General features: G+C 41.8%; 1 pseudogene; it reads left to right on the top strand.

The window, feature by feature from the left end:
• Positions 1-3,425: 3,425 nt before the first annotated feature.
• LOC121567057 lies at positions 3,426-3,797 on the top strand (annotated as a pseudogene).
• The last annotated feature ends 6,054 nt before the right edge of the window (positions 3,798-9,851 follow it).

Raw genomic sequence — 9,851 nt, 5'->3', positions numbered from 1 at the left:
GAAATGAAATGAAATTAAACTTTGTCATCACAGTCTGGCATTCTCTGGATTTATGGTACTTTCAAGACAGCTGGGAACACAGAAAAAAAACAAGGTTGAATAATGACGTCAGTAATCTTCAGGTCGGAGCTCTAGATAGAGACCCGAGTTCCCGAGTTGGATGACCGTTAAAAATGTATTTTCCCAGTCGGAGCTCATTTTTTACCGAGTTCCCAGTTGTCTTGAACTCACTGAAGTCTGACATTTCCCAGTTCCGAGTTTCCAGTTGTTTTGAACGCGGCAGAAGTCATGCTGGATTGACAGCATGGCCAATGTATTCAACCTTTTCTGGCCCATGGTGTTGCATGTGAATGTTCATCCTTTTAAGCTTGGAAAAGAGACCCTTAAACCCAGACTTGGACCACACACCCACTCCACTGAATAGCAGGCTAGTGATTGCTTTGCAACGCTAGCAGTTAGTTAGCCACTGATTCCTTCCAAACCACTCATTGTTGAATTTGCGATTTCCAACTTGTTATGTAATATTTATGTCCAATGGCCGATGAGCACCGATACATTTTATCAATAATTTATCTTCAAGGATTGAAAAGGATTTGCCAGTAGATTGTCGACTTGATTCATGACGAGGACTGCTTGTCTAGCTTGCTAGCTAAGATTTTGAAAGTATGATGTTGAAATGATCAGTCCAATCAAAGCTATGGTAGATATAACGTGATTTGACGTCATTTTATCTGTGGCCAATGACCTGAGCCTTCTTGGATGGGCACTTCTAATGTAAATCTATGTCAGCACCCAAGGGGCTTGAATTTAAGAGCTCTCCCTGTAGATTTTGCAGTGACGTAGTGTCCCCATGAGTGACAGAACACTGAGCCAATCACGGCGCAACTAGAGAACATTACCAACCCTTACGCTCCGTATTTTCAGCTGGCTGCCCCACCACAGAAAGCACTGAGCTAGGCTGAAACACCTGCATTTTGGAGCTGCCTTACTCAAGAAAGCAAAAAAGAGACCATGTTTGTATGCAGCTTTATTAACTCAATGATTTTTTTTACATTGTTCGCTAACTGATATGTGATACGTATTAATGCCAAAATAACATGCAAAACAGGCAACAACAAATAACAGGTGGGGTTCAAAACAGGTGGGGCTCTGAATGACGGGTCTCCACTGCCAGAGAGTCAGGTCAAAGAAGGAGAAAAAGGAGAGGAAAGAAAGAGACTTGTTGGAGAAGAACAGAGTAAAATAACTGCTCAGAGCTAGAAAAGCAGAGAGTAAGGAAGAAGTGAGGAAGAATAAGGAGAGGGTGAAAGCCCACCTGGACGAGGTGGCAAGGAACTATAACGAAAAGAAACAGAGGGAGAAAGAAAGAGAAAAGCTGTTGAAAAAGGCATATGGCAAAGAAAATCACATGGTGTACATCCCAGACCTCATACTGAAGAAGATGGAAGAGCAAATACTGTCAGCTGTCATTGGTCAAAAGTTCATTTCTATCTTAATTCATTTAGTGGAATACTTCATAAATAAATAAAAATAGGAGCATTTGAGTTATTTGTCAGTTTTCATTGACATGTGGAAGAAAAAACTAAGATATGTATTAAAAGTGGATGTGGTTACTGGATAGTGAATATATTTTAAATACTGTATCTAATTTCTTGAGTGGTGAAAAATGGTTCCCAATACATGGCCAAGCTTCAAAGACAAAATTGGTTGTATTGTAAAAAAGTATGGGGAAAGAAATGTGCGTGTAGTTCTTCAATTTAAGGTTAGGCATAAGGATAGCAGTGTGGTTAAGGGAAGGGTTAGGTTTAAAATCAGATTTTAAGAAGGTAAATTGTAAAACTAGTTGGGGACCCAGACTTTGTGTGTGTGGCATCGGATCATCTGCAAAAATATGTGTTCTTTATTTAACAGTGCAGGTGAGGATGAAGACTGGTAGCCGACAAAATTAACATATAATTTCAAATGCAGTGGCTGATGGGTTATGAAATAAGTTGCCAGGATAGGATGGTGGTTTATTGAACTCTGGTCCTTTGGGTAGAGGTCAAATAGCTTTATAAATTACAACCTGACACCTTAGTGCCTCTTCATTTATAGCATGATGGAAATGAGGTTACATTATGCACAGACTCCATTCCTATTCAATGCATCACAGGGTTACCCTAGCCCTACTCAAATCAGATAGAGATGCTCAGGCCATCTGGATTGTGGTAATTTGAGACATAAACAGTAAGTACACTTCTTTGAATAGCCAATGGGGACTTTTTATGTTGCGTTTAGGCCATTATAGTTGACCAAAGGTAGTCCATGAACAATCCAGTACCACTGATTTAAAAAAATCTGGGAAAACAATGTTAAAAGAAGTAACAACATGCATATTGAAAAATCATGAATGCAGTTATTGAGCAGTTAACTATCCAATACAGTATATCTGACCCTATGGTTTGACATAGGAATGTAGGAATATTTGGTTTGTTTGGCACTGTGTGTGTGTGTGTGTGTGTGTGTGTGTGTGTGTGTGTGTGTGGTGGTGAAGATTGAATAATAACAATCCGCCTCTTCTTACCAGACATCCTGTACTAGAGGGTCAGAACCTAAGAATCAGCTTAATTGTGAGGGTGAGGGCATTCACAGCCGACCGCTCAGATGGGTGAGGCCAAAAAACAAACAAAAAATCATTTGAAGGCCCCCTTGTTATAAGCTGCAATTCTTTACATTCAAATGTATCATAATTTTAATTGTCACCTGAAATTGCACATAGCCCACATTATTTTATATTCAACAATGCTTAATTCAATTTGATTCATGATTTCTCACTGGAGCAAGCTCATTGATCGATCAATCAAGTAGGATGAGTGATTTCTCTTTTATACAAACACTACAGTAAACAGGCTAGCTAAATGCGTCACATTTCCCAACCAGCCTAACTACAGTCACAGCCTGCCTACCACCTTCGTGTACAGTGCACATCAACTTTTGAATGTTCCCTCATTTATTCGCTAGGCGGCATCAGTGTCAAAGATTGTGTCGAGTGGCCTGCTGCGGAACCTAAAAATACATTACATTTTCCGGTCACATTTATCAGAGGGACAACAAAATGTACGCGTACCAACTCAAACGACACTCATAAAATGTACTCTTTGGCCAACTTCAGAGAGAATCTGCTTACCCTGAGTCGGTAAGTATTAAGTACGAGTGACTTCCCTTAGCTATGAACAGAAACTAGCTAGCTTGTTTTGCTCTACAGCATACTCTGCTTACAATACAACATGCTGGCTAGCTAGCGAATGTGACAACACAGCCAATTATGGCAGAGCAAACACAGCTAGCTACAGTAGCTAGCTTGTGTCATATTCTAGTTGCAATTTCATCTACTAACTTTTTGTGCACGTCATGCCAACATCTCTGTCATACTTTGTGATTGCAGAGAGTGACAAAAAGTCGAAATGAGAACGCCCGTATCTGTGCTTCGCCTCCCGAGAGGACCTGATCCGAATAGCCGCGGATTCGACCCGAACTCACCCCGTTTCATCGCGCTGTGTCCAACTACTATTTCATCTTCGACTGAAACGGGGACTGACTATGTCCAAATTGGAGAACAGCAGCGTGCATGGTCGGCTTTCTGAGAACGCTCATAGCCATGACTAATAAGCTGGTGCAATTCCACATCTACGAGAGTCTAGGTTGAGGCGAAGTTTGGAGCTTCGGACATTGACGTGCTCAACTTCCAAGTTTCGGAACTACATACCCCCATTGGGATGCAGAAAGAAGCTCTGCTCAGGTGTTAGGATGTCATTTGATACTTTTTTGATATCTGAACAGTGCTGTTCACCAATTTGTGATGTTCAGTGTTTTTCATTTATTTGTGATGTTTTTTAACAGATATCCAAGAAACTGAATCTGATTTGAACTGTTATTTCTAATATCATTTCGTTTCACATACAGGGCGTTTTGGGGACAGTCAATGATAACTGTTCCATTCCAAAAGGGTGTTCAGTCTGACCGAATATGTAGCAAGATGTTTCCATTTATTATTCTGTTACTTTGAGTATGAGGGAGACTTGCCATTGCCATGTGTTATTTTTATGTGGCCAGCCAGGTATTGAGAACACTGTGATATACAGTATTTCTATGATTTGATGTTTCATAGTTTTCAATTTAATGTACCTCCACTGGAGGGAGATGTCAGCACTGTGTTTGCAACAGGCATGTCAGGGGGCTCATATACCACCAGGTTCTCTGACGCTCAGCAGTTCTCTGCTGTCCAGGCCATTTCATTAGGAAGACATGAGGAAACATGTCTGCAGGTGGAATTTTGATATAATTGTCTGGAAACCTGAAAATCTTGGCATTATTCATTGACTATAGGACAATGTGGTTCTTGTCTTGTTCCTTTTCATAAGATCTGTTGCTGAGATATCTTTGTTTACCAATGAAGTCTATTACATTGTTAACAGGCATATGCACTTCATCTTTGTTTTGTTGTACATTGAATAAACATTTTGTCACTTGCATTGAATTTGACAATGTGTTCATTATGTAGGCCATACAGTGGGGAAAAGAAGTATTTAGTCAGCCACCAATTGTGCAAGTTCTCCCACTTAAAAAGATGAGAGAGGCCTGTAATTTTCATCATAGGTACACGTCAACTATGACAGACAAATTGAGAAAAAAAAATCCAGAAAATCACATTGTAGGATTTTTTATGAATTTATTTGCAAATTATGGTGGAAAATAAGTATTTGGTCACCTACAAACAAGCAAGATTTCTGGCTCTCACAGACCTGTAACTTCTTCTTTAAGAGGCTCCTCTGTCCTCCACTCGGTACCTGTATTAATGGCACCTGTTTGAACTTGTTATCAGTATAAAAGACACCTGTCCACAACCTCAAACAGTCACACTCCAAACTCCACTATGGCCAAGACCAAAGAGCTGTCAAGACATACAAGACCACTGATAATCTCCATCGATCTGGGGCTCCACGCAAGATCTCACCCCGTGGGGTCAAAATGATCACAAGAACGGTGAGCAAAAATCCCAGAACCACACGGGGGGACCTAGTGAATGACCTGCAGAGAGCTGGGACCAAAGTAACAAAGCCTACCATCAGTAACACACTACACCGCCAGGGACTCAAATCCTGCAGTGCCAGACGTGTCCAGGCCCGTCTGAAGTTTGCTAGAGTGCATTTGGATGATCCAGAAAAGGATTGGGAGAATGTCATATGGTCAGATGAAACCAAAATATAACTTTTTGGTAAAAACTCAACTCGTCGTGTTTGGAGGACAAAGAATGCTGAGTTGCATCCAAAGAACACCATACCTACTGTGAAGCATGGGGGGTGGAAACATCATGCTTTGGGGCTGTTTTTCTGCAAAGGGACCAGGACGACTGATCCGTGTAAAGGAAAGAATGAATGGGGCCATGTATCGTGAGATTTTGAGTGAAAACCTCCTTCCATCAGCAAGGGCATTGAAGATGAAATGTGGCTGGGTCTTTCAGCATGACAATGATCCCAAACACACCGCCCGGGCAACGAAGGAGTGGCTTCGTAAGAATCATTTCAAGGTCCTGGAGTGGCATAGCCAGTCTCCAGATCTCAACCCCATACAAAATCTTTGGAGGGAGTTGAAAGTCTGTGTTGCCCAGCGACAGCCCCAAAACATCACTGCTCTAGAGGAGATCTGCATGGAGGAATGGGCCAAAATACCAGCAACAGTGTGTGAAAACCTTGTGAAGACTTACAGAAAACGTTTGACCTGTGTCATTGCCAACAAAGGGTATATAACAAAGTATTGAGAAACTTTTGTTATTGACCAAATACTTATTTTCCACCATAATTTGCAAATAAATTCATTAAAAATCCTACAATGTGATTTTCTGGATTTTTTTTTCTCATTTTGTCTGTCATAGTTGACGTGTACCTATGATGAAAATTACAGGCCTCTCTCATCTTTTTAAGTGGGAGAACTTGCACAATTGGTGGCTGACTAAATACTTGTTTTCCCCACTGTATGTTGGAGATGAAGGTGTTGGTAATATACAGTGAGGGAAAAAAGTATTTGATCCCCTGCTGATTTTGTACGTTTGCCCACTGACAAAGACATGATCAGTCTATAATTTTAATGGTAGGTTTATTTGAACAGTGAGATACAGAATAACAACAAAAAAATGCATGACAAAAATGTTATAAATTGATTTGCATTTTAATGAGGGAAATAAGTATTTGACCCCTCTGCAAAACATGACTTAGCACTTGGTGGCAAAACCCTTGTTGGCAATCACAGAGGTCAGACGTTTCTCGTAGTTGGCCACCAGGTTTGCACACATCTCAGGAGGGATTTTGTCCCACTCCTCTTTGCAGATCTTCTCCAAGTCATTAAGGTTTCGAGGCTGACGTTTGGCAACCCGAACCTTCAGCTCCCTCCACAGATTTTCTATGGGATTAAGGTCTGGAGACTGGCTAGGCCACTCCAGGACCTTAATGTGTTTCTTCTTGAGCCACTCCTTTGTTGCCTTGGCCGTGTGATTTGGGTCATTGTCATGCTGGAATACCCATCCACGACCCATTTTCAATGCCCTGGCTGAGGGAAGGAGGTTCTCACCCAAGATTTGACGGTACATGGCCCCGTCCATCGTCCCTTTGATGCGGTGAAGTTGTTCTCTCCCCTTAGCAGAAAAACACCTCCAAAGCATAATGTTTCCACCTCCATGTTTGACGGTGGGGATGGTGTTCTTGGGGTCATAGGCAGCATTCCTCCTCCTCCAAACACGGCGAGTTGAGTTGATGCCAAAGAGCTCCATTTTGGTCTCATCTGACCACAACACTTTCACCCAGTTCTCCTCTGAATCATTCAGATGTTCATTGGCAAACTTCAGACAGGCCTGTATATGTGCTTTCTTGAGCAGGGGGACCTTGCGGGCACTGCAGGATTTCAGTCCTTCACTGCGTAGTGTGTTACCAATTGTTTTCTTGGTGACTATGGTCCCAGCTGCCTTGAGATCATTGACAAGATCCTCCCGTGTAGTTCTGGGCTGATTCCTCACCGTTCTCATGATCATTGCAACTCCACGAGGTGAGATCTTGCATGGAGCCCCAGGCCGAGGGAGATTGACAGTTATTTTGTGTTTCTTCCATTTGCGAATTATCGCACCAACTGTTGTCACCTTCTGCTTGGCGATGGTCTTGTAGCCCTTTCCAGCCTTGTGTAGGTCTGCAATCTTGTCCCTGACATCATTGGAGAGCTCTTTGGTCTTGGCCATGGTGGAGAGTTTGGAATCTGATTGATTGATTGCTTCTGTGGACAGGTGTCTTTTATACAGGTAACAAGCTGAGATTAGGAGCACTCCCTTTAAGAGTGTGCTCCTAATCTCAGCTCGTTACCTGTATAAAAGACACCTGGGAGCCAGAAATCTTTCTGATTGAGAGGGGGTCAAATACTTACTTCCCTCATTAAAATGCAAATCAATTTATAACATTTTTGACATGAGTTTATCTGGATTTTTTTGTTGTTATTCTGTCTCTCACTGTTCAAATAAACCTACCATTAAATTATAGACTGATCATTTCTTTGTCAGTGGGCAAACGTACAAAATCAGCAGGGGATCAAATACTTTTTTCCCTCACTGTATATCTTATCGTATTCCTTTCACTGAATGAAATATTAACTTTCAGTGGTCACTGGTCGTCCTTCAGTGTCGTATGGTTTCAAATTAATATTTTTGTTTTGATAAGATCCTGACATGTAGGCCTACCTTCCAGTATTGTGCCAGTCAGCACAGATTATATTACAACCTCTGGTTTTCTAAATGAATATGGATGAGAAGGTAGACCTGGCCTAATTGATCTCGACTGCCCAGTCTTTAAGACTGCAAATAGACTATTCACAAATGAATAGGAAAGCCTACAGTGAACTAAACAAGTATAAATTACCATGTGTGTTTGTCAAAGCTCTTTTCATACGTTGTGTGTGGATTAATATGACATCTTAGTTTACACATTTGTTAGTTGAAACTTATGAGTGATCAATAATGTTCAGGATTCGTCATCCTCACAGAACACCCTTATTATGAAGAGGCATAAGTCATTTTTAATCTTACTAAAAGGTGTGTTTGTGTGCATCTCCAATAAATACTTTTATTGGAATGGCATTAGGCGGTGGGTGTGCAGTGCACAGTCTCCCTCTGTTGTTGTGCCTGAATGACACTGACCGCTTTGTGGAGACAGTCATCAATGAGAGGGTGAGTCATAGCCATCCAGCCCCCCTCTGAAGAATGAGTGAAACCCTGTGATGTCATCGGGCCCTTGTGATTAAATCAGGAAGCCCTCAAGGACGACCAATGTTAATTTCATATTCCCAGGCAGCGGCAGCAGTGCCCAACTCCCTCCCAGCCTGCACTCTCGTTGATGTGCATCCCAACCAAGCTCAGTGAAACACATAAGTGGTCTGAATGTTAATCTCGTTGCAGTAGTGAATCGAAAATGAAGTGATATCTTACAGCTAGTTGCTGTGTGTGCAGTTCGTTTACTGTCTCCTTTGAGTGAGAAGAGTGTGATTGGTCACTTTATGATAATCCTCTTTTTGTGCTGTGGACTGAATCTAGTGGTCTGCCTCATTTGTTGCATAGTGGGCACACTGTTTCTCAATGTTATCTACTCTTGAGTTTCTCTTTCCTGGCAGTCTGCTTCTCCCTGATTCCAGTGGGAAAACATCCCTGTGCGTGGGTGTGTGTGTACGCCAGTGTTACAAGGGGAGAGGGGCTGTCACGATGGTACAAGGAATCTCCCGTCTAACGCCGTCAGCCAACAGGAAGCACATTCCACTCCTTCCTGTTTGTGGTCCTCTCTTACTTCCTGTCAAGTGTCTGTGATAACTTACAAAAATACATGGCCACATCCACTTAATCACACCCTGCCCCTGCCCATAAACTCATCCATTAATACTGTTGGGCAGTTACTTCTAGAACATTTATGTGTATGTGGTTTTCGTTCTATGACTGCCTCGTAAGGGGTTCACGGATTCAGTCTTGTTTTTTGTTTAGGAGAGCTGGGGTTGAGAAATTATTCTAATATTTACTCATCATTACTGGCTGACATAAGGCATGAGGTCGAGGACTCAACACATATAGAGATACATTTTTCACACTAAACCCTGCTGCTGTCTTGGACCAGGTAAAAAATATTAGATCTCATTGAGGCTAACCTGGATAAATGCAGGTTAAGTAAGATAACAAAGCATGTATGCTTCTTACTGTAACACCCAGGGCATTGTCAGCTCTTGAATGTGTCTCGTCTTTGTTTTGCACTCTGAATCCACCATAGGGTTGCATTGAGCATACATCTGAATGTAATTCGGTGTACATGAGCCGGCAGTCAGATGCGGAATTCACACATCTAATTGAAGTCAATGGAACCTGAAACAGATCGGTTTCACTTTGCTGGGTTCTCGCAAAACCAATTGAGCAGCTTCAGGAGCACATCAGTGCCGCAGCCTCCCCATCCCATCACAGCTCTCTGTCCACGCATTCCTAATGCCATCACTGGCAGTGGGCTGCTTCACTGTTTTAAAGCTTTTAGGACATCTATGCTGTTGTGTTATGTACCAGTAAATGAGTGTTCATGAGGTAATCAAAAAGGAGCGCATTCCCCTACATAACATCAGCGGAGTAGTGGAAAGAAACACGTTTATTGAACTTACAGGCAACAAATGATCAAATCGTGATGGTGATAGACTATAACACAGTGTTAAGTACCACAATGGACCGTAAAGGGAATCACTTTACAAACTATCAACGTGCCCTTAAGGAAATCACAAATATTATGGACACATTAGAAATAGTGGATATTTGGAGA

The sequence above is a fragment of the Coregonus clupeaformis genome, chromosome 5 (assembly GCF_020615455.1).
Source record: "Coregonus clupeaformis isolate EN_2021a chromosome 5, ASM2061545v1, whole genome shotgun sequence".
Taxonomy (NCBI): domain Eukaryota; kingdom Metazoa; phylum Chordata; class Actinopteri; order Salmoniformes; family Salmonidae; genus Coregonus; species Coregonus clupeaformis.
Note: the sequence above shows the minus strand (reverse complement) of the source record. Positions and strands in the feature narration are given on the sequence as shown.